The following is a 7879-nucleotide window of genomic DNA, read 5'->3' as shown; positions in this document are numbered from 1 at the left end:
ATTTCTCTTGGTTCTAAAGGACATAGAAAATCAAGCTTTTTTACATCTTGCTCAAAGGTCCACATGCTAATTTCTTTTTGATGATTTTAAAATGTGTTTTTTAGAAAGTGAATGGTTTCATCATATGTTCAGCAGCATTCTCTCTCTGACTCTGATTTTCTCTCTATTCTTACCTACACTGAGAGGTAAAATTTTCTAAAAAACACCTAGGCTCCCAATTAAGGGATCTTCAAGAATTCCTTATATTTGCTACCTGCCCAGCTACTCAGTAAGTGCTGCCTGGCATTCATGACTGTTAAAAATCACTGCCGTTAGTGTGAGGATAATTTCAAGCTCATACTTGAAACAAACAAAAAAATGTGACAGTATTTGGGTGTGAACAGAGAGCGGGCACTGGCTCTCAAGCGCACGGCACACTGTGTGAACCTCCATCCCCACCATAATTGCAATAAAAAAGCAATTTTCCACAGCATTTATCCTTGCGAGAAAAATCCATTTTATTGGGACTGAGCCCCTTGGGGGCTGCAGAGAGGGGCTAAGCCGGCTAGCCCAGAAAGGCAGAGTGTCCCTGTTCCACCACAGGCCTGGCACCAGATCCAGCAGCAAGCCCAGCAGCAGGCTCAGTACCAGGCCCAGCAGCAGGCCCAGCAGGAGCACAACAGCAGGCTCAGCATGGCTGCACTCTGCCCTCGCTTACCCTCAGCAGCCATTGCCCCTCCTCCTGACAGGGAAGGAACGGTTTCAGATACCAGAGGATTTAGAGTGGAGGATCTGGATATTTTAATGTTGTTCAGGCTTCAGTCATCGCGAATATCACTTTACAGCTTGGCATATAAACAGTCCATTTCTGAGGCATGAGAAAATGAATTTAGTGTAACTATATTCTAGGCCTTCTGGCCCGAATCTGTTCCCGGTGAAACTCAAGGGGCTTCAGGGGAGTTGCATCAGGAATAAACCTCACTGCCTAGCTGTACTTTGTAATACCCTATTTCTGATTAAATGAGAATTTCCATGAAGTTAAATCTAATTTCCATATATAGGAAAACCAGAAAAGCATTCTGACTTATTCATGAAACTGAGTTAATTGTTTACAAAGAATAAAACATTTTAGAGACGGGGGAAGAAAAAAAAGAATAAAAAGCAAAAATTAAAATAGGAGTAATTATTTTATAAACACAAAAGTAAGGATGAATGTTATTGATCAAACAGTGCATTAAATCAAGACTGTACAACAAAATATATGCATTTTTTTCTAATAATTATTCCATAGTAAATGGAACGTTGTGAGCTGGTGCTATAAACTGCAGAACAGGCATCTGCAACTTTTGGATGTATTTCAAGAAGTGAGAGTGCAGAGATTTTTTTCTTCTGGAATTTTCTCATTCATAATGCCCAGGTCTTCCTGTTTTGCTGCAGAAGTAATACCAGAGAAGTTAGCCCTGCTTTGGGGCTTCCAAAACCTATGCCTAGGGAACAAGGAACTAGGCAAGCATGCTGAGGACTGCAGCTGCTTCCACTGCTGCCTGATGGAGATGCTACTGTGTTGGTGAAGGATTTGCACTGCTCCTGATTGGCAGAGATTGGTGTCAGGAAAGGAGGTGTGTGCCAGAACTTAGGCTGAGAATACAGCAGCAGCAAGTGGGAGCAACTGAGGAACAAGACAAGCATTTCATGTGGGCATGCAGGGATAGAAGGCTTGGTGTAGGGAAGTGAGAAAGGACGGGCATGCAGCTGAGTCCCCTGTCTGGCTGGTGAGATAAGAGAGGTGAGAATACAAGCTAGGGTGGCCAAGGGAGCCCCCAGAAGCAGATCATTTTCTGTTTAAGAAGACCCATTTCATGTTCTTGTTTACTTTCCTTAAACAAATTTTCATCGCCCTACTTATTAGGAAGCTTAGAAATAACAAGTTTTGCATTTCAAAGTTCAGTCATTTTTGTATTTCACCCAGGCAATAAACATGTGAGAAATTTGTACTCTGTGAAAAATGTGCATTTCAGGCGCCAGAGGGATACAGCTGTCTCTTGCTCTTGTTTACTTGATTTCTCCTCTACTTCATGCTTGGCATGGAGGATTTTAGAGTTATTAAGTTTTCCTAGTTGCCTAAAGTTGTAGTTGCTTTGCTCCTTGTGAGCAGACGTATCTAGTCATGTGATAACCTCTGTATGAGCCCTTTTTTGTCACCAGGCACATCTTCCAAAGGGAATTCCCAAACTATGGTACAGTAAGGGATGTTACGCCACCTACATTTCCGACATACAAAAACCTTCTGACTAACATGGCATCTCCTTTCCTAGTGCATGAGGTATTGGTCACCTGGAGGGGTTTTGCCTTCCTTTGTCACTCAAATGGCAGGGACAACACCAACAGTATGCTGTAACCACTCAGACAGGCTCATGGTGTTTTGCAAGAAAGACAAGAGTGGATGCATAAAACTCAGGATAAAGCTCAAAAAGATCCTTGGTGTTGTTTTTGGTGGTTTTTTTTTTGTTTTTTTGTTTTTTTTCACAAAGACTTTATGAACAGTGAACAGTGAACTTGGGAACTACTTACCACTAAGGTCCCGCAGGTACCCAGGAGGATGGTTCTCACCTATCTGAAGAAGCTTTGCAGCTGAGGCATTCGCCTAAACTTTGGGAGCTTACACTGTTTATACAGGCCTGAGAAAAAGTGGCCAGCACAACTCCTAGCTGCTTACTTAAGACACGCCATTAATAAAATTTAGGAGCCATAAGACCGGAAATGCAGTTCACACGGGAGAAGAGAGTCTGGTGGTCTTTTCTTAACAAGCTGCTGGTATCCAAAATAGTGAGAATCAGATGACTGAGGGCCAGAGTGGTCCACCTTCCAGTTGCCCACCTGCCTCCACTTCAGCCACCTCTACGGGTCTGTGGCATTTTTAAAGCTGATGTATCAAGTTAGTGAAACAGCAGCTAAATCTAAGAAAGAATTATAGCTACGATCACTGTTGTCTATAAAGGTATTTACCACAACTGTATACATAAGACATATACATATGGGAAAGAGATTTCAGATGTACACTTGTATATATGTTCAGCAGTGACACTTCCCCTTCTGCTTTTCAGTGCACAGAGCAGTATTCAGAATTGCACTATTAGATCAATTTGAAGATGCTCCAAAACAACAATTGTAGAAATACTTTTCAAACCTTAAATACTGTTTGTCTTTCTATTTTCTCAAAGCATAATGAATTGGAAAGGAAAACAAACAGTATTTTCTCATGCTAGTTTAAACAAAAAGAAAAAAAAAAAGAGAAGAAAAAAAGAAACCCACGCCTTGGATGTGTAGTTAGTCAAAATGTGGAAGTGAAGGGAGCAGGGCAGATTCAAGTACTTACATTTACAGAAATTGAAACTCTTGTTGGTGCAGTGATGAATCTGCTATGAGATCTTTGTGCCACAAACAGCTGTAACTGAAGTTACAGTCATTATTTGTTTAGCCCTGATTAAGGAATTATTCATTTACTAATTTAATAAATTTTGTGATATCAAAGCAATTGGCAGAATTCAAACTTGATTACATCTACATTTTGTCTCTCTATAATAAATACACTAGCTCAAGCTTTTGCTGGGTCCTGGAGTCCCTGCTAGGTAACTCAGTCCCACTGCAAGCAGTAGGGTGTGGTACTTAAAAAAAAAAGAAAGAAAAAATCAGAGCTAAAGATTTTAATGCTTCCTTTTTTGGTTTTAGTTTTTGCTTAGTATGCATTTTGTATGGATTTTTCAAAACAGAGAATAATATCAGTTAAAAAGCTTATGTTAATAAAGAAAGGTCAGAGAAATAAAAAGAAGGGACACATTCTGTTGTTGCTACTCCAGCTTTGAATGCTTCTCAGAGAGCTTCAGATTTAAATGCGCTTGATTTAATACAGATGCTGACCTACCTTTATGTTCACTCACTGGGCTTGCTGACACTCATATATCATGCCCTCTATTGCCTTCTGCAAGCACAGGTCAGCAATGCCTTTGGCATCACAGCCACCAATATCTTTGAGCAGATTGCCAGGCAGCCTATAAATGCTACTAATGCTCCAGGACTGGATGACCTTTGTCATATTCTGTTCCCAGGTGGGGATATCCCAAGTGATATTCTGCTCTGGGGAGCAGAAAGCAAGAGACCTTTCAGAAAGTAGCTTGCCTCAGTGGCACAGTGAGTTTGGCACGAGGTCCATGAGCATCCGAGATGCATAAGATCCTGGAGGAAGGGAAGTGAGAAAGCAGTTGAATAAAGAAAAAATATATCACACTGTTTGGGAAGGGCAATAATTCCTTCATTCAGTCCTGTACTGGTGTGGTAGATGGTTGTATCTCTTGGACTGAATGGAGAGAAGAACATAAGAAGTGAGGGAGAAGGTGGCTATTGAAGCCTAAACTAATATCCAAGGGAAAAGTCATATACAGCACAATAAAGACAGTTCTGCTATCTCTTTTTCAGTTGGCCTGAGTCTGGCCCTGGCACTCTGTGGCAGCACGTGCCAATATGTGCTGCTCGGCTCCACACTCAGGGTGAGCTCTTCATTCCTCACAATATCAGATTAGCCAGCAGGATCCCAGCCCAGTCTCCATCTGGCAACGTTCAGTAGACCTTGAGTTGCCAGGGAGGCAGCTGTGGCCAGCTGTGGGGCTGATACCCCAAACAGAGCCTGCCAAAGGTCAGCAGGCCAGCTGCAGGCCTCCTGGGATCCCAGGGCTCATCTGAGAGGAGAAGGGAGAAGCGATGAGCGAGCAAAGGACTCTGAAGAGGAGAAATGGAGGGAGGGAGTCTTGATGTGGAGGAGAATAGTTGCTTGCTGCCACCAATGCTCCTGATAAGCAGGACAAACTGGGAAGAAGGGGATGCTGAATTCCCCCTGAATCAAACACATATACTCCAGTGAGGTGCCTTTTAAAAAGACGTGACTAAAAACACTGTAATGAAGCTTGTTCTTCAACCTTTGCTGTAAGAAGCCCAGGAAGAAGCCCAGCACACATGAATTCATAGCACATTCTCAATAATACATGGACACACACCTCACAAGGGAAAACATTCTTAGAAAAACAAATTTACATCAGGCAGAAAACATTTCCAGGCACACATCTACACAGACAACAGCCTGAAATCCTGGGAAGCATACATAAGTACATCTGATATCCACCAGTTCACAAACACACTTGTAACACTTCAGGTGTGAAAAGCACAGTCATTATCAGCACACAGCAGTAACACATCAACATACAGACAAAATCTTCCAGAACCACGCTGAAGAAGAAGAAAGGGGCCTGGAAGTACAAGCCCCGTAAGGCAGTATTTCTTATGAATAAGCCTAAAGCTCAGTTCTTCTGATTTAGAAAGGTAATCCATGACTGGCTTTAGACATGGTTACTTTTTGGACATGGCTACCTGAAACCTGATACGAGGAAATCTTCATTTGAAGTGGACTATCCTGTCATATGTGGATTCACTGCTCCTTACATCTCTTCCTCCCTAAGCAGATTTTTTTCCTGATGTTATATTTAAGAGATCTTTGAGAGGTTCCTCTGTTACGTTTGTAATGTACAGAAAGACTTTTGATCTGAGATTAAAATAAGCATTTCTTTGAAGATCTCTGCTTGGTTTCTTAATGAAAGATACAAGAAGCTCATCAACAAAATATAAGCCCAGCTCAAATTCAATCAGAATATAATCCAAGAATGCATGTATTTCAGAGGTAGAATTAAAATATAACATGAATTTTATTATGAAAATTATATACTCATTGCAATGAGGGAGTGACAGAAACTTCTGACATCTTTGTTATAATAGCCTGAGGCTCTGAGGCATTGTTCCATCTGTTTGTCAGTAGGTGAGTTTCCTTATCATTATTGACCACACAAAATGTGACCACAACAACTATGTCCCAAGACAGTGGCATTTTACACCTTTTTCTTTCCAATCCACAGGCTAAAGCTGGTTTCACAGTGTGAACTTCTACTCCTCCTGAGGGTTACAGCACATTTAGGTTCACAGAAGCTTTGTTTAAAGATGTGCTATGATCAAGAGTTGTTTTTCTCGATGTATATAACAAAAGCCTGATATTGTAATCTAACCTGGTAGGGCTGAGGAGGCTATGGACAAACATCCCACAGGTTGGTACTTCTGCTAGCTCTCTGAAAAGCCAGTCTCAGAAGTATTGACCTTTTTGCAATGCTCAAAATGTCTGCCAGCCAAAGAGGGGTGTACATTACCAACATGTGATTTGCTGGTGTTGCTCTGCATACTTCACGGGAGATTACTTGCCAAGGTCAACACAGTGCAGAATGAAATGCAGAAAGTTTCCCACTTGGCTCCATAACCATAACTTAGAATGCTCTGCACTGTCTCCTGGCCATAAGCAGTGCCCTTGAGACTGCATTTTGCTCGAGAGGAGCAAGCAAGTCACCAATGAAGCAACTTTTGAGAGATTGTGAATAAAGGCTCAATATCTTAGACAAAGATTTCTACAGAGGGCTCAGGAAGCTGTCGCCCACAGCCAAGAAGGACTGCATTTCAGTCAGGCATTTGCATCCTGGAGCATGTGCAATGCTGTAATGTTTGTACCTCTATACAGGCTAAGTGCTTTTCAACCACTTTTTCTGCTTGATGATTATTTTGGATCTATCTGTAAAGACATAAAGATCATTCTGGAAAAAGCTGGAACTGCAGAGAAGATAACACTCACCCTGAGGTCACACGGCATGGGCAAAAAGTGACATTCGGGGGAGGCATGCAGGAGGGGGCACACTGTGTCCCCACAGCCTGCTGGGGCAAGTGACCTGCATGCCGTGAAGACAGAGCCATCCTGAGGGTAGTTCCTCATCCTCATTTTGTGGATGCTGCCAAAGAGCAGTCAGGTGGCAGCTTTCGGAGAAGTGACTAAGCTGGGCTAGGTTCAAGTGAAAGATTTATCAGAGGTGAATCACCACTTCCAGGTCCCTCGGCCACCCATTGCTAGCAACGCAAACACAAATGGCAAAGACATTCCTAACCCATGCTGATGAATTGCATCTCTCTTTCCAGTTGGTATACTTACCAGAGAAGACATTCCTGGGTGCTCTGAATGAGTCCACTTCTCCCTCACAAATCTCTTTAGTGAGGCTTAGAAAAGTTTTTGATTGCAGCTAGAGAAGCATAAAGGGTTGGAATTGTTTCATGGGAGAAAGAGGCAGATAGCATGCCTGGAAGGAAATAGCTGTTAACCTTGAAACTCATGAATTTTTGATCTGGCTGTTTCTAGGGCTACACAACTGCAAATATTAAGTCAAGGATTTTCACCCTGACTAGTGGGACCAAAAGGCAGTGAAACAGACACTTCTATGTTGCTTTCTAAATATTGCAAAATGTACCTTGTGGATTATGAAAGAGATATCTGTGATCTGTTCTTAGCAAATCTACTAAATTTATCTTTGCAAAAGCACTGAGAGTGACTGAGTTCAGAATTCCCCTACAAGGTCATGCAGTCTTTCACAGAAGGAGGTGACCATGCAATCCTGTAGCCAAGTCCTGACACGTCTGGTCTTTGGATCCATGGAAGGAAGCAAGGGCTTCTCAACAGATGATGAATATTACATATTATTGCCACTCTCACAGAAAATAAAGGGAAGTGCTAGTAGCAGGAAGGAGAATCCGACCCCGCAGAGTTCTGCTCTCCCGTGAGCAGCCCCAGAACAGCACCCATGCGGGTGGGGGAGCCGAGAGCTCCCAGCTAGGCCGGGTGCTGCAGCCGAGCCCCCGTGAACACCCGGGGATGCGGTTAAAGAAGCACTAGGCGAGCCGGCTGTGTGGTAGCACGCTTTATTTGCAGTGGGGTTTCCAGAGCAGCACACGCGTCCCCAGCCCCGGGGGCTGCTCCGGGCGGCGTCATCGC

This window comes from Meleagris gallopavo, chromosome 1, assembly GCF_000146605.3.
Source record: "Meleagris gallopavo isolate NT-WF06-2002-E0010 breed Aviagen turkey brand Nicholas breeding stock chromosome 1, Turkey_5.1, whole genome shotgun sequence".
Classification (NCBI taxonomy): domain Eukaryota; kingdom Metazoa; phylum Chordata; class Aves; order Galliformes; family Phasianidae; genus Meleagris; species Meleagris gallopavo.
The sequence above is the reverse complement of the archived record's forward strand: the minus strand, read 5'-3'. Positions refer to the sequence as shown.